The 24191-nt window shown below is 40.7% G+C and overlaps 1 protein-coding gene across 2 annotated transcripts in view; it reads left to right on the forward strand.

Annotated features, from left to right (window-relative positions):
• adcy5 (adenylate cyclase 5) overlaps positions 1 to 24191 on the forward strand; it is a 97278-nt gene that overhangs the window by 2790 nt on the left and 70297 nt on the right. The window lies entirely within an intron of this gene.

Below are 24191 nucleotides of genomic sequence, written 5' to 3' on the forward strand. Positions count from 1 at the left end.
GAACGGGGGAGACGATAACGTTTCTCTCTGCGGAGCCCCGTCACTTCACAAGACACGGGAAACCTCTGTTGGTCTGGAGGAGCTGCAGCAGTTATTTCTGCACAAACGTCCACTGAACATTCACTAGATATTCTCAGAGCTAAACTAACTCTTCTGCAGTGTGGAGTGAGCAGCATGCACGTGAGAGGTAGAGAGAGAAGGAGCACGATGTGTGAGTGAAGGCAGGCAGAGGAGCAGAGACTCCGGCCCTGGAGACCAAAGCTACGGTCTCCCCTGTGTCTTCTGGCCGTGGTCGGGGGGCTGGAGCCGGAAGAGTTAACACTGTTTAACAGACGGGCTTCACTAGATACAACCAAGAGGTTTTGGTGCTTCACTGTAGTTTGTGTTGGAGTCTGAGTCTGAACAGCGTAGACACACGCGACCGCGCATAGGATCCCGACCCGGTAGATTTATACGTGTAAAAAGTTACAACCAGTCCCTTTAAAGCCTCCTGATGTTGTTTCCTCTCAGTGTCAGAGAGCAGCTGTGCCAGGCAGTGTGTTCATATGAGTAGCCTGGGATTTATTAGTGGATCTGTCGGGGGGGGTGCAGTGTTGTGTTAGTGTGGCTGGAAAAGTTCCTCACAGCTGAGGATCAGACTCTCTAGAGGCGACAGACCATGAAAATTATGCATTCAGGGTCAATTCTTCACTCTTTTTGTGTTTCCTAACAGTGAATGCTCTTGAGGAGAGACTATTGACTCCATTAGTGTGTCATTTATTCATCATGTCAAAACTACCAGAGATGCTCAAAAGATACAGAGTCCTTGGAGATGGACTATGGACTGCTGTAGAATCACTTCTGTCTTCAGATGTGATTATTTGAACCACACTGGGGCCTTTCAGCTTACATTGTACCTGCAGGTTATTGTACTAACTTAATAGCATTTAGGTGCACTTTGGCTGATCAGAGGGGACTTTTGGGGGATATTATGATGCTTGGCAGAGCCCCATCTGGTCTTAACCAATCCTGAGTAAAGGTTTTTGAAAATGAAAGGGCACTTGAGCACAAAACAAAATGTTTTTTCTCTTCAACAAACATTAAAGGTACTATACGTAACTTTCAGAAGATCCTTGTTATTAATGACACCTGTGGCCGTTAACCGAACTGCAGTCAGCATCCTGACGTCTCTCCACGTCGTCCATTAATTCCTGATACTGGACAGCTCGTCGGGCGTTCTCCCTAACCTGATGTTCTGTGATGTTCCTATATTTTATTTGGACCATTGGCTCCATGATACCAACTATAGCTTGCAGCTTGCAAAATACTTTAATGGACTGGAATACAGATAATGGACGGATGTAACTATTGTCTATGTAACGATATAGAGGAGTAATGTCTACCTGAGCAGAGAATGAAGTCTCTCTCCCTCTGTGTGTGTTGTAATCAGAGATTCTATTCTTGGTCCGATTCTGTGTGAAATTAGACAAAAACGTAAAGCACGCAGGTTCTCCAGAAACTGGCCTTCGACCAGCAGTCGGAGCTCCGGCGGGAGGTGGAGAGCTTCACCTCGACACCATGCTGCTGGAGGCCTGCAGGCCGTATTACTGGGCCCGCTAGAGGGAAGGGAGGGCACGGGAGAACCAGGACCAGAACCAGGACTGAGAGGGGGCAGACTGTCAGACCCTGCTGCAGTCAAATCAGAGGTCTTTTAAAGGGACTCTGGTGCTCGGAAACACTGTGTCCACAGGGACCGCCAAAATCAACTCAAAGTTCCTCATAGTAGCTTTAATTGATAAATTGCACTCCTGATTGGTAGACAAAGGCCTTGTTATGGGATGTAGCTGCTGGTTGCCATGGAAACATGATATCAGCTGGCTTGTTTCTCCTCAGGCATTCAGACAACTTACCACAGTGTCTTTCTTATATCGGACTGTAACTTGGAGGCATTTTGTAGATTATAAAGTTTGTCCATCGCCACCAACAGTCAGAATATTGTCCTGATCTTTTATCACATGTCTTTAATTAATTCTATTACATTTAATTCTGCACACAATCTAAGTGTCATAATGCACCACAACTCAGCATGTCTTCATTAGGGATAAATATTGTTGTCACGCAGTAGTTTCCTGTCAGGATGGATGACCGTTGATTGTTTATTATAATATTCTTCTTCCAGACTCTTCCACGTAATGAACGCAGGATGTTTATGTGACATTTTATTTTTGTCTTATAGCAGCAGCTTGGATATAAATCCTCTTAATGCTGGCCTTAACCACAGATATGAATCCTATATTTACGTCTGATTATTTGATTATAAAGTAAGGGTTAAATATCTGAACTCTAAGCTGATTTTAAAGAGGAATTAGCCGTTTGGCTCGTAGCTTTGGAAACCCTGATTCAGGTTGTTTGTTTTCACTTCATGTGGACTTGTAATGAGCTAACAGTCGATACTGAACCTCCACGTTCCTCATAAACTCCAACTTTTACAACATCACTTTTACTTTTAAAACATTTCTGCAGGGCTGCTGGGCTTCGTCTGGAACACAAGTGGTTTCATTTTCCACCGTTATTTAGAGGTACACTTGATTGCATCGTCTGCTTCGTCCCACAACTCGGTATTATTAACTCCAAACTGTGTGTGTGTGTTTTGCTTGGTTTATATCCGGCCTTCTGCTGCTCATAACCATCTTCTCTAACAATGTAAACGCTTTCATAAAGACGTCAGAATGAATATTTGGAGATAGTTTTCTGTTGTTAATGTCTTTTGCATCTAAAGACCTCCCTGAAAGGAGTTGGTTCAACTTGAATTTTGAAACACAGTTTGGCCAAAAGTATGTTGAGACATGGTCATGGTTTGCGCTCGGCCCTTTGTTCCAGTTATGAGGAACCTTAATGCTACATACAATGATATTTTTTCTGGCAACAGTTTGAGGCCATTTCCACCAGATGCTTTACTCTTTTAATTACTTGTCTTTATTCCCTCACCATGGAGGTTATGTTTTAGGTTCGGTTTATGGATGCACGATATGGATTCTTTTCCAGCCGATACAGATAATCAATAATTATCTGCTTCTCAGGGATGATACCGATAACCTAACCAATAACTTCACATTTTTAGTATTTTAAAAAGAAGTTCATAACCCGTAGTTTATACACAGCGGAGGGTGAGATGTAGTGAGCAAAGATGGATGATTTAATATTCCAGAGCTCTGACCGAAACCAAATCTAACCGACGTCATCACTGTAGTTAACACAACAAAAACAACCATCAGTTCTGGCTCTTCAAATGTTCGTTCATTTATCCTAGTAAAGTACATCAAGAAACTTGTATTGTAAATAACAATCGTGTTGTCTTCCTCTGAAACTGTGAAAAGCATTCACACCGACGACGTCATGTTTGGCTCTCTAGTCCGTCTTTCTTCTTCTACTTCTACTTCCAGCAGGATTACGTTAAAACTACCGGCCTGATTTTCATGGAACTTGGTAGAAGGGTGTAGCGCGGGCCGAGGAAGAAGTAGAAGAAGAACGCATTCATTTGTGGAGCAGCAAATCATTTTCACTTATGGAAACGTAAATACACACACATCCTGCCACTAATAATTATATTCTTACTCACATTCAGATGTGAATTATCTGCAATAAACTCCCCCAGACATATTAAAGGAACAATGTGTAGTATTTCAGGGGGATCTATTGGCAGAAATGGAATATAATATTAATGAGTATGTTTTTCTTTAGTGTATAATCACCTGAAAATAAGAGTTGTTGTGTTTTCGTTACCTTAGAATGAGCCGCTTATAGCCCAGAACGGACAAACCAAACACCGGCTCTAGATAGGGACATTCACCTTTTTATGTTTTCATGTCGGTCACCGTAGTTCTTCTACACGCTTGGCACACGGGAGAAGTTTTAGTTGGTTGCAATCTGCAACCTCACCGCTAGATGCAGCCAGATCCGACACACTGCTCCTTTAAGGGAAAAGAAGAAGTTTGTGCTCGTGGACGTCGACCACGTGTCATTCTGATCTTCATTGTACAGCTGAGATGATGAGGCTTCAGCTGGGCACGAACATAATAGTTATGGAAATATATCCATGCATATATAGCGGTTCCGTATGGCCAGCTTGGAAAGGATCCGTCGCCAAGATGGAGCCAAAGTGCAATGCATTGGGGGTAATTCTCTCGTGGCTGAATGGGAGCAAAGCCTTCCCAGAGGAGAGGAGGCTGTTAGAGCAGCAGAATAAGGCCCGTTGTTTTAGAATGAGATGTTCAATAATCACATTCAGGTCTCATATAGTTTTGTATAAATAAATATTATGTAAGTTTGAAGCTTTAAAGAGGCTCGTGCATGAGCCATATTTCAAAACAAGACAATGTGCTCCAGAACTTAGAAAGAGAAAATGTCCCTCTCTCTCTATCTGGGCCATCAGCAGCGTCTCCATCTTTAGAAAGAGAACAGTGGAAGAACATGAACCGTCACGTCTTCATCGATGTGCAGAGAATGTGTTGAACACCGGAGAGGATGAAGGGTCTGACATCCTTTCTGTTTCCTTTAGGTCTCTAATGTTTGCTTATAAAAGCAGAGCCGGGGCCGATGGTTTGGTTGTTCTGTGTGAATGGCATGTGACCCGGCATCTATTTGTGTTTTCTACGAGAGAGCCACGTTGTCATCTGACGCTCTGATGCTGAGTGTGTGGGAACGAGCTGCTGTATTTGTTGTTCTTTCCTCACCACGCTGTTGTTTTTAGCATATCTCTTCTCCTCCTGTTTACATAGTCATCTCTCCGTTAGACCGCCGCTGTTTATGGGAGATCGCCAGATAACGCCGGTTCTTCTTACGCGTTGCAGCAGCTCCAGGAACATGCTGAGTCTTTAGAGATGCAGTCGACCTTGAGACCTTTTCCTGATGCTCCGTCTCATTTAGAACAGTTGTACCGGAAATCGGATGAGGTTTTTACTTTCACTTTCACGTTCATTTGTGGATACATATCTGAGCTGTTGGTTAAACTAGTAAAAGTTTGCAGTACATTTTAAGAGGAGTTTATTCATGACCTTTTTCGTTGCCACTTTTCTCTTTTTTTGTGGCCCCAAAGCCTCGTGTTTCCACCACATGGTACGGCTTGGCTCTGCTCAACTCCACTGTCTTTTTGGTACCAGGTGCTTTTCTCTATTTGATTGTTCCCGCTCAGTGTTGGCGGTACTCTCAGCTGATCGCTGTCAAAGAGTCTAGAAACAAAGAGGGGAAACTCTGGTGCTTTTTTGACAACAGCTGCTGCGGTAGCGCTGCCGCCTTTTTGGACTCAAAAACGCCAATGAGAGCCTCTAGTCTGCAGCAGAGATGAGCTCCAGAGGTCTCACTTCTTTCTAGTCCTCACAGTCTGCGTATAGTCTGTCAGTCCCGACTGAAGCCGACTCAAGTGACGTCACGAGTGGAAAACGGCAGCCGCCGTGCTGCTTTCAACCTTTTTATCCAAGGTGCTTCGGAGGTTGCGCTTAGCAACCAAAACCTGCGTGCTGCGATGATGATGAAGTCGCTGTTATTTAGAGTAAAAACATCACTGACTAAACTAAACGAGGGCAAAACATGCCTCGCCACATCGTGACATGCTGTACGCGTTCCAAAAGATTAACTATTTTTATCTCAGGGCGCCGCCGTCGCATCCTGAAAAATAGGAGCTTGGGAAGACCTGTGCGCCACGGCAGCATCGCTCTGGCTTTTGAGTGCACCTTTCGCACGTCTCAGTGGATTTGAGGGCGCAAAAACTTGGCGTGTGAACGACCCTTTTATGTGATGTTATGTATCTGACTTCAGTTTAGGGTAAAAAGAGCAGAAATCACAAGTGAAATGGTTTTGTAACATCTGTAACGCTGGAAAAGAAGAAAAGATCCTCTCTACAGCGTCATCTCCTTTCCAACATCCGTCACAGCAGAAAGTCATGTGGAACAACACAATTCCTCTGTGTTGTGTTACTGCTTTAACTCAACTACTCTTAACAGTTCTGGAGATAAATGACAACATGAGTGTGTCGTAGGAGCTTTAAACTCCTGAGTTACTTCTTGAGTTTCCTGTTTCTTCTCTAAATCTCCCGTTAGTAGACCGGTCTCAGTCGGCAGCTCTCCGGTGGTAAACGGAGTGTTCTGCTTCTCTAACTGAACTGCTCGTTGCTCGTAATGTGTGGAAATTCAAACCAGATGTGCAACATCATCGTTCTGCCTTTACCTGCCTTCTTAAACCCGTCCCTTGTGGTTCTGACCTGCTTTTAATTTCCCGGTGAGACTCGTCCCCCCCTGTGGACAGACTTTTAACCACTCCCCCCCCCCCCCCCCCTGCAGGACGAGCGATGAGATGGAAGAGAGCTCCTCGGGGGGGGGGGGAGTGTTGAATGTAAACATCAGATTTCACATCGCTGGGTTCGTCGTCTCCTCCCCCGATGGCAGCGTGAAAATCTCTAGTTAGCTTTGTTTAATGGAGGCCCCGTCCCCCCGTCCCCCCCGGAGGCTGAGGAGTGTGACGGAGGATGCTGCTGCTTTGGAGATCATATTTGAACCAAACATGGATGCAGGGCAAGTCATGAGTACCTTTCAGAAACCACTGCTGACGCATTCCCCCCCCCCCCCCCCCAACCCCCCGTGAGTCCAGAAAAACTGTGCTGCTGTAACTTAGCAACAGATTTTATTTCACAAACACCATCCAACTCCTCTCAGAGCTTCCCCAGGAGCTCCGGTGTGTGTTTTACCTCCAGACGTGGACGGCCGGCTCATCGGTCTGTTTCAGCTGAGACACAGAACTTCTGTAGTGTCATTGTGTTGTTCTTCTCTTCACACCGTGTACTCTGCCATAGTTACAAGGTGTGTTTTTATACAACTAGTAGTTTTATAAGATCTTTAAGTAGCTTCTAAATGGAACTTTTTCTTCTCTTTGTTGCTCTTCATGCTAAAAATAAACCCAGTAAGTGATGCAACCTGCACTCAGTCCATCTTCCAAACCAGCAGCGTGATACGGAGAGCCCATTAGGTCATGATTCATTCTCCTGTTACCGGCCTTTATACCTCTTTTAATACAGTTTTATATCAGCAGCTGTGCTCCTAGGGCCGGCACATTACGGACATCAGAGGGCATTCTCTAATCGCCGTTTGTGAACGCAGCTCTGTCCTGACAGGGAGAGCGTTTTTTTTAACGATTTTATGATGATAATGACGATGATGATGATTATTTATTTAATAACACTTTTTTGTGTGTATATATATACACACAAAAAAGTGTTATTAAATAAATAATCATCATCATCGTATATCATATATATATATATTATATTATATATAATATATATAATATATAATATATATATATATATATATATATTATATATATATTATATATATAATATATATATATTATATATATATATATTATATATATATAATTAGCATTAGCATATTTAGCATTAGTAAAAATGCGGGTTCTTCTCTCATATGGCCGGCTTTGCCACTTCTTTCCGGAGAGACTTGCAGTGTGTTCCAATCCACGTACTTCCAGAAGTACACTTCAATGTAGTGCACTTTGTGCACTCTGTACTCACCTGAGTAGTGCGTAAATTTCAACGGGGTAGGGTCGTCTCAAATCGAATACTCTGCGGCGCACTGACCGGAAATGACGATGGCAACATTTGACCGCGGCTCGCTACCCGCCAAAATATCTTATGAAAAAAATTAAAGCAGAGTGGAAATTACATTTCCAACGTCGTCGCCTACGATGTGTCCTCCTGTTGGCTGAAAATGCACCGGTGTGTTTACGTATTGTTTTATTCTGTTATCTACGTATGTTTGAATAGTGGTCGTGGCTCCGCCCCTTCCGCTACGTAGCCAAGATGGCGACAGTTGAGTGTGGAAAGTGTCCAGCGTTCCACACTCAACGATCTGACCGTTTTGAGTACAACATCCGGGTACTTTGAGTGCACTGCATTTTGCCGTACTTCCCAGTGTGAACGCACTTATGCACTCAGAGTAGTAAGTGTAAGTACAGAAGTACGCGGATTGGAACACACTGTCGGTTTGGGTCTTGCTTCTCTGCTGCTCGGTGGTGGTAAGCATCTTCACGTTCACGTCGTGAAAGTCGCTGACCTCCTGCACAGCTTGGAGCTTTTCTAGGCTGGTTTTGTGAGCCACTTTGAGATCCCTCACTTCATCCTGCAGGATGCGGGTTTTCTCTTGAAGAAGCGTAGTTTTCTCAACTTGTTTCTGGAGGGACCCCGTTTGGACGAGAACGTCCTCCTGCACTTTGTTTGTTTGTTGGACACTCGCTAAAGTTACACCGGGCAGACACACAGCTGACAATCTGCTTAACTAAACTAAATGTGCGGTGGAGACTTTTACTGGGAAAGAGGCTGCATGTCCGCGACACTACACGCAGCATCGTAGCTGCTGAGTTAACGCTCCCAGACGGTGAACTGGAGACTTCCATCAACCAATATCTGTTGTGCTCCTGCAGCCGGTACACCGCTGCATGCGAAGCACGAATCTTGTCGGTTAACGGTTAATAAACGGTTAACGAGGGTCGGTTATCGGTTAAGAAAATCTTTCAAAATGAGCATCCCTACTATGAAGCAGTCATGATTCAGTGTTTGGAAGCATTTGATTCAGTCCAAAATGATCAAAGTCTTGGTGTTGCATTAGCTTGGATGTTTCATCAATCATGACTTTTCTTCATTAGTTGAAGACTTTTTTCGTCCAACAGCTTGTTGCATGCTCAGTAAAGAGAGTCCGTCCTCTCTTTGTGATGTCTGCATATTTGACCATGTTAATCACCAGCAGATTCTTTGACAGTGAAGTTTAAATGTGATGGGCTGTTTCCACTCTGTTGTGTTTCCGCTGTGGTGAAGCTGAGCGGCACTTCATCGCTTCATTCTGCTCATCTGACAGTCATTAACTTTAATTAGTTTGTAGGAATTCAGACTTTATTATTTGCAGGGGGAATTATAAATAGTTATGGTACACATACTGTACATCTCTTGTATGGAATTATTTGTCCAGCGAGGAACTTCGTCTGGCTATAATAATGTGATTCTGCTTCTTGCTGACCAGCTCATATTTTGTGATGATAATTTTATTAATCTTCATGATATTTAGACTGAATTTCCATTTTGTTGCCGCTTTGTTATTCAGTCTGTTGTGTTTTTTTGCCCCCTGACCAACAGGATCTGACAGAAGCTCTATCAGCGTTAGCACGGCGTAATTTACGGAGGATGGAAAATCAATAAAAATCAATAAATGACTCAATAAATAAATAAAATGTCATTAAATGTAGCAAGAATAATATTCAAAATAAATGTAGACTTTGATTAATTAATAAAATATGACATAAATTGATATTTCTGTTTTAATTTGCTTCTTTATTTATTTATCTTTGTATTAATTCCCTTATTTATTTAAACTTTGGCTTAATTTCCCCTTTTATTTATTTATGTATTTATTTTGTATTATTATTATTATCATATGCATTAAGAAAGGTAAACAAAAATGTGTAAAGAAAAGAATACAGAAATAAATAAGTTTGGGGAAATAAATAAGGGGTCACATGCAAAGGGAAAATCAGGCATAAATAAATGACTCAATAAATAAATAAATAAAATGTCATCAAATTTAGCAAAAATAATATTAAAAATAAATGTAGACATTAATTAATTGATAGAATGTGACATAAATTGATGTTATTGATTTTTCTTTGTATTAAATCCCTAATTTATTTACTCTTCTGCTTTTATTTATTTATGTATGTATTTATTTCTTCTTATTATATGCATAAAGAAATGTAAAAAGAAATGCGTAAAGAAAGAAAATTAATAAATATATAAATGCAAAAAATACATAAATAAATACATGCATTTAAAAATAAAAATAATGAATATTAATGTAGGAATATGTATTTGATTTGTGTATTTGATTTATGTATTTGTATTTTATTTGTATGTTTTTTTAGATTATTTTTTTATTTATTTAGTTTTTAAATTATTTTTATATTAATATTATTTTGCATTTGTTGACCAAAATGTGACAATGTTCATGTAAAAAGAAATCAATAAAATACTAATTACAAAAAATAAATGGATAAATAAAAAATAAATACATTTAACAATTAATAAAAATAAATACATAAATAAATAAAAGAGAAAATTAAATGAGTAAATAGGTAAGGGAATTAATACAAAAATAGATAAATAAAGAAGCAAATTAAAACAGAAATATTAATTTATGTCTCATTTTATCAATTAATTAATGCTACATTTATTTTTAATATTTTTATGATACAGTTAATGACATTTATTTATTTATTTATTTTTGATTTTGGCAGGTTCCATCCTCCATAGTAGTTAGCCTGGCGTTTACTATGTCTTTTTTTTCATCTTATACTGGGAGCTGCCCAGTGTCTATACCATTGAGAGCAGCTCTTAATGAGATACTGGTCATGTGCAATACACACACACACACACACACACACACACACACACACACACCCTTCAGCACGTAGCGTGACATCCTGACCTGGATGCAGGAGGTGAAGAAGCTCTTTGCTGCAGGTTATTTCCAGGCAACAGTCTGCAGTTGGTGATGACCCAGTTTTTATTAGCTGACAACAAAATAGACCCGTCTTAGTTTTGCATTTGCGAATCAAGACCTTGAACCTCTCCGGCTGTGATCGTGAGAGTTGAGGTGAAGGGAGAGTCGGTCCTCGTCGTTGTTCAGAACTCCCTCCAGATTGAGGATTTGAATCGTGGGTCTTGATTAGTGCCAGACGTGGGAGCGTTACTACGTGTCCCAGCCTCATTAAATCTGCATTGTTAACATTACTGGATGATGATGTGACCCTGCGGTTTGTTGTGAGAAAACCTTTTTCTAAATAAGGCCTCTGAGAACTGACTGAGATACAATATTAGGCAGTAAATAATGTTAAATAATGTACCCCGGAAGTAAACAGTTCACGCTCACACATTTGACTATTAAGTCACCTCATTAATAGAGCACATTAAAAGTGGAGCTTTCTTTGTCTCTAAACAAAATGACATTTAATTGGAATACAGTTTTTACAGAATTTATTTATTTATTAATTATACTTATTGCAAGAGTTAATATAACATTACATTGCTTAAATATGATGTTCTTCATTTATATAATTCCTACAATGTTTATATATTTTATAGTGAAAAAAGGAAAAATGATAGTAAATTAGAAAAAGGAAAATAATAACTAATATATAAAATAAATAATAAAACATATTTTAATTAAGGTTTGATCAAGGATAATATTATTATTAATTTGTTATATATTTTTATTTATTATACTTTTTTGCAGAAGTTACATTTGCTTGAATATGATGTTGAATAGTAAAAAAAAAAGTAAAAATTAAAGTTAATTAGAAAAAAGAAAATAATAACTAATATATAAAATAAATAATAATAAAGATAAGGGATAAAATACAAAACACAATTTATTTTTATATAATATCAAATTATTATTATTCTATTTTAAATATTTCTTATTTATTTATTATCATACTTCATTGCAGGAGTTAACATAAATTTACCTTTGCTTAAATATGATGTGGTTCATTTATATAATAATCCTACAATGTTTATATATTTTAAAGTAAAAGGATAAAATAATAATAGGAATAAAAACAAGGAAGAGATTAAAGATAAAAACTAAACAAAACAAGAAAATAGATGAATAATATATATATATAGTATATGTATATAGTGTATATGTATGTATGTGTATATATATATATATATATATATATAATTATATATATATTTATATAGTTATAATTATATATATATTTATATAATTATAATTATATATATATATATATAATTATATATATATATAATTATTGTTTTAGTTTTTTCTCCTCCCTTGTTTTTGAATACTTTGTTTTACAGTTACTAAACGTTATTATATGAATATATAACTTTATTTGTTGTGGTTTAGGTTTTCGTAGGCATTTTTCTTATGGAAAGAAAAGTAAAATAAGTCTACAGAGATAATAATAATAAGACTAGATGTTTGCAGCACAACCAGCGTCTCCCTGTGGCTATAAAACAGGTTTTACAGCAGGTGGATAGTTTCTGGTGATGTGAGTAATAAATAAAATGTACACTTGCATATTATTTATTAATGATGTTGCTGTTGGTTCAGTGAAATCTCTTGCACTCATATTTCATCAGTGCGGCCCCGGAGCACATTAGACTGACTTGTTAATGGAAAATAGTTTTTTACAGGACGGGTGATACGGCGGCATTAACTACGGTAGAATAATGATGTATTTATTATATTTGAATGGATATCACCTCGTGCATTATGGCTTGATCTCAGTGCGACGGCTCGGTCTCATGACCTCGGTATTGACTCAGTTTATTTGCAGTAGTCAGGTCATTTCTCCTGGTCAGCCCTGTGTGGCGGCTGTATTACCTTCTGTTGACAGCTACGAGGAGGATCAGCGGATGTTTCTGCCATGATTTCTCCTTTATGAACGACTTAATGAGAACTGTGTCCTCTAAAAAGGTACACTATAACTGAAACGTATATGTGTAACACAGCCACGAGTGATTACTTCCTCTCGATGATGCCCTCGGAGGAAGGTGAAGGTGACTTTCATATGAAGGAGGACAAAAACGCTGCATCTTTTCAGAGCGTAAAGTTACGTTTCTCTACCAAAATAAAGACAAACCTCTGGATAGAGTTGTCCCGCAGAAGGTAAAGTCAGAACCGTTCATGTTCTCTCTGAATGAACAGAAGAAATGCTGCTTCTGTGATTGATCTAGCGGTTACTATTCTCCACACGGTTCTATTACTGAGCACTACATCGGATTCAATTCATGTGTCATTTATTTGTATGAGTCATTAGTTTCTAATGTGTATGTTTTCACTGAAGGTCTAGTTGGGGGAAAACAAGCTGATCGTTTCTAACACAGGTCACTGCAGGCTTTATAACATCATCTCTATGGTGGCCTAGTACGCTGCTTTGTTCCTGCCCGATGTCAAAGACATAGCGGCAATGAAGGCCGACTGTTGCGTCGCCTCACGTCTCCTTTGTTTCGGCCAACAAGCTGCACTCGAACACACCGCAAAGACTCCAGCCGACGGCCTGTTAGCACGTACGTTCTGCTCCTGCGTGAGAGGAAATACCTCTCCACACCAGCAGGCGGCGGTAGTCTGCTTTCATCATTCAGAAAGGGAAACAGGAAGAGCGAAGACGGCGGATATACAAGCTGTTGTTATGATACGTACATGAAACAAAGCGTTGTCTGCCGACCATTTTCACACCGCTCTCACTCACCGCTTAGCTTCATTCCAGATGTTCATGTCGCCGTGAAAATATCTGGAATTAGAAGTGCACTCGGAGAGCGCAGACCTCCGCCAAGGTCTGTAGTAAGAAGTATGTCTTTAAGGGCGATTTCATAATAGGAACAAATGATCCAAGCCGTGCCCTCGCCGTTCAGCTTGCGCCATCATCCACATGTGACACCCGCTGTCCCTCTTTCCCTCTCTCTGCTGGCAATCTGGCAGTTACACTGTGCATGTGTTATACCCAGAGGTGTAAATGTTCTGGCTGATCGTAATGCTTAAAAAAATTCCTGAATCAGGACCATGATCCGGATCGCCACCAAAATCGAATGGATTGTTCATTGTGCAACACCCCACCCCTCCAAAAGATTTTATTCAAATCCATCGCAGACTTTTGGAGTAATCCTGCTAATAGACAAACCAACAAACCAACAAGCCAACATAACCTCCTTCCTAGGCCTTCGGCCTTGGCGGAGGTTATGATCAGATGATTGAAGATGAGTTGTGTTTTTCCTCTTGACTTTACTCGTTTTCTTGCTTTCCTCACTTCCGTTTCTCTTCTCGTGCACTGATTGGTTTAAGCTGAACAGCCAATCAGAGTGATTTCTCTCACTGACGAGCTCCACCGCCGATTCAACATGCTGAATCGGCCGAAAAAAACTCTGACACGGGCAGACTAGAGCCGACGGTGCGGGACACACCGACAAAAACTAGACAGACAGACGCTCACCGACGATCCCAAACTCTCCGTGACATGAAAAAGTTTGAGATTGATCTCAAAATCTGGATTTTTCCAACTTCCATTTATGTCCATCGCTCACTTTCTGCTCCTTTGGGAAGCAGCTAGGCAAAAAAGTTTAATAAATAAATAAGTAAATAGTTATAATAGTATTTTTATTGTTCAACACAGGACATTTCAGTAGAGACATTAAATATGACAATAATAGTGTTTACTTTTGTACGTCTCTTTGTAGGAGGACGTTCTACTGGCGTCTGGTAGTCTCTTTCACTTCTTATTAATATACGTTCTTTGCATTAACCATAGAGGAGTTCTTTTTCTGTATTCCTGTGTTAGATGAATTATTGTTCTGCGTGGTGAAAACTCTCACAGTGAGTCAGTAAAGAGAGAAAACCTGAGAGGTCTTTTGTCCTGTTGCTTGTTGTCGTCTCTTCTCGCTGGTGCAACCAAATAGTTAAATATTTCTAAGAGCTATTTGAGCATAAGGACATTTGTTTCCTGGAGGATTGTGCCCTTTTCCTAGAAGAGTCCTCGTGTCCCGGTGTCTGTACCGTGGCAGAGAAGTGCACCGACCCGCCAGCCTCCACAACCAGGACCTTGTTGTTTTAGTCCACGTCTGGAGTGACCTCATAGAGCAGGACTCCGGTCCAGAGTAAAATCCTTGACCTGTAACATTTAGCTGGAGAGAAAAGATGGTGGTTTAAAAATAGCAGCGACTAAGTGTTTTAATGTAACCCGGCTTGAGACGAGGACATGATGTATTGTCCCCCTCTCTTTCTGTTTTCCTCTCCTGTCTCCCAGGCTTACCTCATAATCAATGAATCAGAGGCGCTCTGTGAATCTGTGCAGCCGGAGCAGGAATCAGATCCCAGGTTCAACCTCATGAATACGACCTGTGTGTGTGTGTCTCCGGCCTCATGAGTAAAACCATCATGATATCCAGGGAAACGGCTAGAGTTCCTGTTCCTGGCTGGATTTACTGTCTCCTTCCACCTGCCAGATGCTTCCTAGTTGAACCAGAGACTTATTTTTTTCTTCAACACTCCCGTTTGTGGTCGGTTTGGTGATTTATGGCATGTCGGTGTCATAAAGTGTAGTTGTAAATACCACATGTGAAAGCAAGGTGTTACTCTGCAGTATTTATACCCAGCTGCACCTCCGCCCGATGTTTGGAACATGTTAGTGACAAGAAAATAGATCCCTCAGAGCAGGATGAATTGCTTTTGGCCTCTTGGGAGCAGCAGAACAAGCTGTAAACCATAGACTGGATCTTTCACCAGTCAGATTTTGAGTTTGCCATGTTGTACCGCAGTGAAAATATTGTTTTTGAAAGGCTAAACGCCAACAAAAATGGATTGAAGCAGAATATTTCGTTAGATACAAACGTTGTGAATTTTGGAAATGATTGCATCTATCTTTCTTCAATAAATTTGGACTTTGAGTCTTTGTACTGAGACGAGTCGGCTACAGAGAAGAGGCGGCCACTCGATCACTTCATATATATGTATGCATTTATTTTGGATTGCATGCATTTCATTGCATTTTTGCATTTTTCTTGTTCTTTCTTGTCAAACCAGATCGGCATGATGTGCTTGTATGTCACACTTACAAAAACGGCAAACTGCTTTCGAATCCGTCGCCCCACTTGAGAATGAATCCAATCTTTAAGTCCACTCTCTTTTTCCCAGTCTTTGTTCTACTGTGCTTTTTGCCATATTTCGCCCACTTAGTACCTGACATTGTGAGCTAAACTCCATCAACCCTGCAAAGATTTGTCTCACAACAACAACAACTCTGGGTGGCGGTGGCGGTGAGCGACTGTCAGTCATCTTGATGTATGGGGGGACGGGGAGGAACGGAGGGATCAGGGTTGTTGTACGGATCCTGCAACAGGACAAACTAGACCGATATACAGGAGAATGAGAGGAACCCAAACAAGCAACTACACTTTAGAAACAAGCCCAAAGACACGCAGCCCATGACTACTAATATTAGTAAGCGACTTTCCAGGAAAACAAGACCAAAGTCGCTTAAAATGAGCAGACTTGTCAACTCTGGAGTAAATCACTTAATTCCACTGGATAAACGTTCCTGTCACTGTGAATAAGGGGTGTTTACGTGGTTTAATTGCTGGAGGATAGCACCGACAGTCTAAAATACACGGCCTGCCACTGCTCTAAAAGTATTCTAATTCTAGAGTTGTTCCGATACCGATACCAGTATCGGAAATACATCCGATACCAGTATCGGAAATACATCCGATACCAGTATCGGAAATACATCCGATACCAGTATCGGAAATACATCCGATACCAGTATCGGAAATACATCCGATACGCCCAAAATTTCTCTACGCACCGATTATCTGATACCATAATTTATCAACCCAGAAAAAAAAAAATCTTCTTCGCCGCTCCAAAACAGCATTCATCCTCTGTCAGTGTTTGTTCATGCTTGACATGAAAGAGTTTAACCTGAGCCAGGCCGTACAACACAGATAGTAATCATATCACAATCAAACATCATCAGTAGTGAACAGCTGTTAATTATCACACTGATGTCGGATTGGTACTTGTATCAGCCGATACCACAAGTATGGCAAGACTCAGGTATCGGAGTCTGTATTGGGAAGGAACATCTCTATCTAATACCAACCCAGTTAGTGAGCGTGTGCAGCTATTCCTCTCCTCAGACAGCGCTGGTTAAAGAGCCCTGATGGGATTGAAGCATGTACGCGGTGCTGCTGGTGGTGCACAGTGTGCTTGCATGCACAGTTACGGTTACGTAGCGCCTCACAGGCCGCCTTTGTCAAGGTGGCACGAAGAGTCCATTGAGTCCATTATGTGCCATTATGCTAATTGTGGAAAGTAATTCCATTATCATCAGTAATGAATGCAAATCCATTGTCCTGTCTTCAGGTCGTAGATGGGTAGAGGGTGGTGGTGGGGGGGTATGGTGTTTTTCTGGTACTCATACTAGAGACTCACTCGCACATTTACAGATGACTCACCGATGAAATGACGGTGCTTGATGTGATAATCATAGCAGCCTATTTACAGATCTGTACAAATATATTTTTAGCTTAATTTCTCCACAAATCTTTGACTGGTGTTCTGAGAGACAGAGCTGCTCTACTTGGCACCGTTCAGAGTTTTTATAGAGGCGCCATTGTGAGCGAGACATAAAGCAGCGTGCTCTGCAGGGAGAGTGCATGACAGAGGACGGACGGATGTGGGGCAGCGGGCCCGTCGCCAATTAAACCGCCTGCATGAGGAGCGCTAACCAATCAGGACACAAACGTCCCATGAAGAACAGACATGTAACAGACTCAGATTCAGGGCTCCAACTAATGGGATGTCAGAATCGATATATCTGCTTCATCTGAGTCTGTGTGGAGGTAGAAGGAAGTTACCGCTTTTATTGTGGTAGTCTGAGTAACGTGACGTCATATCCGTTCCGTATCCGTCAACCAAAACAAACCTCAGAGAGTCTAAAACGTCGGAGGGTCAGTGTGGATACGACCTGCACCCTCACATGTTAAATCCAGCGTGGTAAACACTACACATCCAGTAAAGGATGGAAACACTTTGGGTTTCACACATTGACAGGAAAAGCAGAGCTACGCAGAGCAGAGCTAAAGCTGCATGCTAACTGTCACGGACAGGAAACGTTATGGTATGACGGTAACGTGGCGGTGGAGCCGGCCGTCGCTCTCGTCTCCGTGGTCAAATGGGCCGACGCTACGACTGTAGAGCACCCAGATACTGACATTTGTGTTCTCTGCATTGAAACGGCCCCGATGGAGCTGACCATGGATGATAAAGAGAACGGAGCTGACGGGAGAGCTAGAGACCACCTTGGAGAAGTTACAGGAAGTGGTAACTACGTCTGGTTTTCAAAATAAGGTGTTAACAAAGGGAACTGAATATACACAATACATCTAATCAGAATTGATGAAATCAGATTGATGGATTATATTCACCAGAAGTATAAAACATTATAAATGAAAAAGAAAACACCACTAATCTGTGAGGGAAATGTTTTTATTCTTTGATTTTTGGATTGCTGGAAAATAAATACTTTCTGACAATAACTGATATATTTGACTTCAGGACGTCTCTGACTACATACATGCTGAAAATCAAACATTCTTACTGGATTCATTTAGAGATTTTCCAAAGTAAAAGTCTCTAGAAGTGTCTGATTCAACTTTTTCCCTTCATGGTCTAGTGGTAAAATATCGAATCGGTACCCAAGTATGGTGATAGTATTGAATCAGGAGATAAGTGAATCGTCCCAACTCTGATATATACATATAGACTACAGCATAACAAGTTATAAATAAATGCTTTCTAAAATTTCCTTTGCGAAGGTATAAAAATGAGATAATATGAAGTATAATACAATAACGATAAAATTAGAGCTGCCCCCTCTTGGTCAACAAAACAACCTATTAGTTTATTTCTTTACTCGATTAGTCATTTTATTTATGCTTTATTCATGCTCATCTCTGGTAAACTCCAGATTTCAAGTGGAGCTTTTGTGTTAGTTCTTTGTGGAGAAACTCAGTTTTACAGATCTGTTGATTTAAATCAACTAATCGACAAAATCTTTTGAATGTTAGTCGACTAAGAATTTCTTCGGTCGAGGACAGCTGTAGATAAAATACAACTCACAAGTGTGCACAGCATCAGCAGCAACGTGTCATTTTCTTTAGAAGCTGGATCCAGAAGATTGATGATCAGATTGTTGTAAACGATGAGCCCTACAGTAGTGAGTCTGTTTTTAATGAGTTTACAGATCCACTCTGCAGCCGTCAGCATTATTCATATGCTAATATAGCTGACGTGTCTTATATAGTCTCACTGTGGGGAATCTAACGGTGTATCCTGTAAACTGCAGCATCCTAATGGTTCCCCTCACAGACAGAAGTGTTTATTCTGGTTATATTTAGAACAGGCTGGTTATATTGAGCTAAAAGTGGCTCTGAAATTACAGATGGTCCGTCTCTCAGCTCTGAGGTTATCATTATTCTGTGGTCGGCTGTCCTCAGATCCGTCTCCAGCGATGCTTCCCCGCTGGAGGCGGAGCAGGTCGGAGGGTGTGATAAGGCTCCGAGTCTTCCTCACCTGGCCTTATATGGACACAGTTTAATCCTCGGCTGCTTCTACAAGCTGAACGCGGGACGCTACTGCTCATGAGCTACAGGTCAGGGATCAGTTAGAGCGGTCATCCTCATCACGGCTCTGCCTGTAAATGAATCCTATTCAGTGAGTTAACAGTGAAGGCAGCATGAGGATCTCAGGGGATGATAGTAGTTCAGAGAGAGAGAGGAAGTTTCAGTGATGTAAACACTCTGCACAGCACATAAGGCTGGAACGATACACCGATCTCCTGATTCTACAAGCATTGGGATTAAATATTGGGATTTATTGCGACGGCCGGCTCGACCGCAACGTTACCGCCATACCATAACGTTTCCTGTCCGTTACAGAGTTAGCATGCAGCTTTAGCTCTGCTCTGTCTAGCTCTGCTTTTCCTGTCAATGTGTGAAACCCAAAGTGTTTCCATCCTTTACTGGATGTGTAGTGTTTACCACGCTGGATTTAACATGTGAGGGTGCAGCTCGTATCCACGACGACCCTCGAGTTTTCTACTTTCTGAGGTTTGTTTTGGTTGACGGATACGGAACGGATATGACGTCACGTTACTCAGACTACCACAATAAAAGCGGTAACTTCCTTCTACCTCCACACAGACTCAGATGAAGCAGATATATCGATTCTGGCATTAAAACATCTATTTCAAATCGTAAAATGTAAATGTAAATTGCGATAAATAGGTAAGAAGAGGCAGCCCTACCTATTTATTTTTTGTGTGTATATTTTAAAACACTGTCAGCACTTCAGCCGTTGTTTTCACTGTTAGCATCATTAGCTGCGAGCTGAGGTTTGAGGCCGTCGGTGAGCGTTTGTCGGCCTGGTCTAGTCTGCCTGCGTCGGAGGCTTTTTGTCCGTTTCAGGCATCTTGAAGGCCGCTTTGTTTCATGTACATATCAGAATATCCGCCGTCCTCGGTCTTCCTGTTTCCCTTTTTGAATGATGAATACAGACTAGCGCCGCCTGCTGGTAGGTAGAGTTATTTCCTCTCACACAGGCTCAGAACGTACGTGGTAGTCGGCCGTCGGCTGTAGTCTTTGCGGCGTGTTCGGATGTAACTTTTTGACGAAGGCGATGTGAGGCGAGGCAACAGTGGACCTTCATCACCGCTGGTTCTTTGGTGTCGGGTTGGTGTGTCTGAGCCTTTAGGCCTTAATTCCAGTGGGAGCTCACTTTGACGCTCACAACCCATCAAACTCCTCTGGATTGACTTTATGTACTTTAATATATTTTTACCCTTTTTAAAAAAAGAAAGTTTCAGATTATTTCAGATTCCAACTACATTTCACGGTTAATATGCAACAACTACATGAGAGGTATTAAACAAGTTGGGTGACTGACTGTGATTCTTTCACTGATCCATTAAGCGTCGTTATCTGGGCCAAATTTCCACTCTTAAAAAGAGCAGAACCAGCCAGCGAGGGCTCATAAATATGAGCAGCGAGGTGTGATTATGGGCAGAAAAAAAGATATTATGCTACGGAAACTCTTCGGAGTACAATAGTACAGTTTATGTAGAGCGTGCACAAAGCTGCAGATGTGGACTACATGTAGCAGAGAGACGTTTCCTGCAGCTTTTCTTTCTCTGCATACTAGTGAACAGATTTGTTCACTAATGGGAGCTGAGAACAATGAAGGACTACGTCGCTGCTCTGATCTACGCTGAGACACTAATCCGCTCGCCATCAAACCGTCCAGAGGTGCGAGATGTTTATTATGAGAGGATATTAAGCAATTATTGCTGCTAAAAATAGTGACCACCTCGTCTTTCTCACCCATCCAGCTGTCATGTCCTCAGAAAGCTGCTGGAGCTGTTGTCATGAAAACACCGAGCTAGCTGTGTTTAATGTTTCTCAGTTTAACTGGTCAGAAGCAGCAGAACAACAGCTGACAGCTGAGACGACCGCAGGTATTCTGGTAACAACAGAAGAACCGCTGTTAGTTAGTTGTTTTGTTTGAGTGTCTGAATGGACATGTAGATTTAATCTACTGTCAATCAATTAAGATATTTAATCACACATTTTTTATCTGTTCTAAATGTACCTTAAAGGGAGATTTATCAAGTATTTAATCCTCTTATCAACATGAGAGTGGACAAATATGCTGCTTTATGTAAAATGTATGTATATATTTATTATTGTAAATCAATTAACAACACAAAACAATGACAGATATTGCCCAGAAACCCTCACAGGTACTGCATTTAGCATAAAACAATATGCTCCAATCATAACATGGCAAACTGCAGCCCAACAGGCAACAACAGCTGTCAGTGTGTCAGTGTGCTGACTTGACTATGACTTGCCCCAAACTGCATGTGATTATCATAAAGTGGGCATGTCTGTAAAGGGGAGACTCGTGGGTACCCATAGAACCCATTTACATTCACAGATCTGGAGGTCAGAGGTCAAGGGACCCCTTTGAAAATGGACATGACAGTTTTTCCTCGCCAGAATTTAGTGTAACTTTGGAGCGTTATTTAACTCCTTCATGACCAGCTAGTCTGACATGGTTGGTACCGATGGATTCATCAGGTTTTATAGTTTCACATGATACCAGTATCGGATTCTTCTTCTGATATTTTTTCAGACTTTTTTTTGGACAATTTTTGGTAATTTTTCTGACATTTTTTCTGACTTTTTTTCCTGACATTTTTGGGCCACTTTTTGGAAATATTTCAGATTTTTTTATTATAGGACATTTTTCTGACATTTTCTGGCATTTAGCATAAAACGATATGCTCCAATAAGAACATATTTATTTATTTATTTATTTATTTATTTATACAGAGCTAGTTTTATGTCCGTGCATGTTGATTCTGTTCAGTATCAAGTTAGTTCTGTCTGTTATTGAGTTTTTAGAAATAACTCAAGTTGCTTCCGTCACAAACCATCATGTTACATTTATTTTCTAAAATCATCAGCATTTCATTTTAGTGCAACAACCAGTGGTGGAATGTAGTGAAGTACATTTACTCAAGTACAAGAGGTACTTCTACTTAACTTGAGTATTTCCATTTTACGCTACTTTATAATTCTGCTTTTCTTCTTTTTGTAGACAAATATGGTACTTTACTTGCAACAGAGTATTTTTACACTGTATTATTGTCACTTTTACCCAAGTAAAATATCTGAATACTTCTTCCACCGCTCGCAAACAACTTTACTTCTTCTCTCTTGTTTAATGATAAGAGGCACTGATTCCTGGGATTTTTTTCATTTTGTTATGCAGAGTTTTTAATTCTTATTTTTTCTCAGTTTAACACAAATGACATTACGAACTTAAATCACCACACAACTCAAAGGGAGGGGAAAGAGAGAGGTTAATTTACAAGAAAACAACTTGGATATTCTCTTACCATCTCTCACCCTTACCATAATAACTCTACTATAGGAGCAACGAAATCCAGACGGTGGCAGGCGTTCCCACGCTTTTGCACGCCACTATTTTTCTTGTTTTTCTAATTTTCTTGTAAATTTATGACTTTATAATATCGTAAATTTGTGTTTTTTGCCATAAATTTACCACTTTAATCTCAGAGAATATAGAGACATTTTTTTCTCCCCCGGCTCTGTAATTTTCTTATTATTTTTACTTTCAATGGCCCTATTACCCCATCATATTTATGTCTATAATTCAGTCCTAAAAACATTTTTTAACCATATTTTGGCCAGTTTCTAACCGAAATTAAAGTAGTTAAATTACGAGAAAGAAACTTGGATATTCTCTGAGATTAAAAAGGAAAATGTATTTATTATTTTTCTAATTTTTTTTTTCATAAATGTACGTCTTTTATAGTCTCACGATTAAAGTTGTAAATTTACGACTTTAATCTTGGAGTTTTTCCCCTGAGTATTACCCCCTCCCCCAGCTCAGAAGTTATTGTTTTACCTACAATGGCCCTAATACGCCGTCGTACATCAAATACTTGATAAGGGGATAATAAGCCGTCTAGAGTGCAGAAATAAAACTACAATAAAGTGCTAAATTAAAGACACACAAGCCAATTTCGAGCTAGTATTACCTGTCTCTATATGGCAGTGGAGATGATGTTGAGATGTATTTGAGGTGATGTCTATATGATGATATCTAAAGCTGCTCCTCTGCAGCACAGACTCCGAGACTCCAGGTTATTGTGGAGATGCGTTGTTGTAGATATTCAGAGAGATGTTTTCCTCCACCAGACAACAGTGTGAAGGCCTCTGGCAGGCTCAGCGGTGCGGTTGGCATATTGTGAGAGGTGTTACGGTGTAAACTGTCAGCGAACGGGCCGGTTGTAACCGAGACTCCGAGGGCCTCCGGTCTGTTTTGGCTCGCCGTCGTGGAAATCACAGCGTGGGCGTGTTTGATCACTCAGACAGAACTGTCATGGCCGCTGGCCGCTGGCCGCCGGACGGCTCCCAGACACCCAAACACACCAGACGGGCTGACACGGAACATCACAGGGGCCGGCCGTGTGGGTAAAACTGTGGCGCCGGTGGAGAGCAGAGCAGAGGATCATGGGACGTCTAACTGCCTCTGAGTTCAGGCCTGATGGACATTTATTAGAAGGGAACCAAACTTCATTTATCAGACTAACTTTTATTCTCCTCCTTCTTTACTCAGATTGTCTTGAAGTCATGAGCTCCTAAAAGTAACCCTGGTTAGTTCCTATAAGCTGAGAATATCCCGCCACCACCCCTCAAATGGGTTAATTAATTGTGTTTTATCAACTAACAAAAAACAATACTTGGAAAACTTAACGGCTGTCCCAAATACCAGTTTTTGGACTTTGAAGTTTCGGTGCGCGGCAGGCTGACATGACAAGAATAACGCCTTAATGCAAATTAGTTTTAACGCCACTAATTTCTTTAATGCAACTTGTGATTTTGAGGTTGTAGCGGCTCAGTTTTAAAGCTAGAGTGAAGATACTGGTGTCATAGTAAACTATAAAACCTGATGAATCCATCGATACCAACCAGGTCAGACTAG

The sequence above is a fragment of the Sebastes fasciatus genome, chromosome 14 (assembly GCF_043250625.1).
Source record: "Sebastes fasciatus isolate fSebFas1 chromosome 14, fSebFas1.pri, whole genome shotgun sequence".
Lineage (NCBI taxonomy): Eukaryota > Metazoa > Chordata > Actinopteri > Perciformes > Sebastidae > Sebastes > Sebastes fasciatus.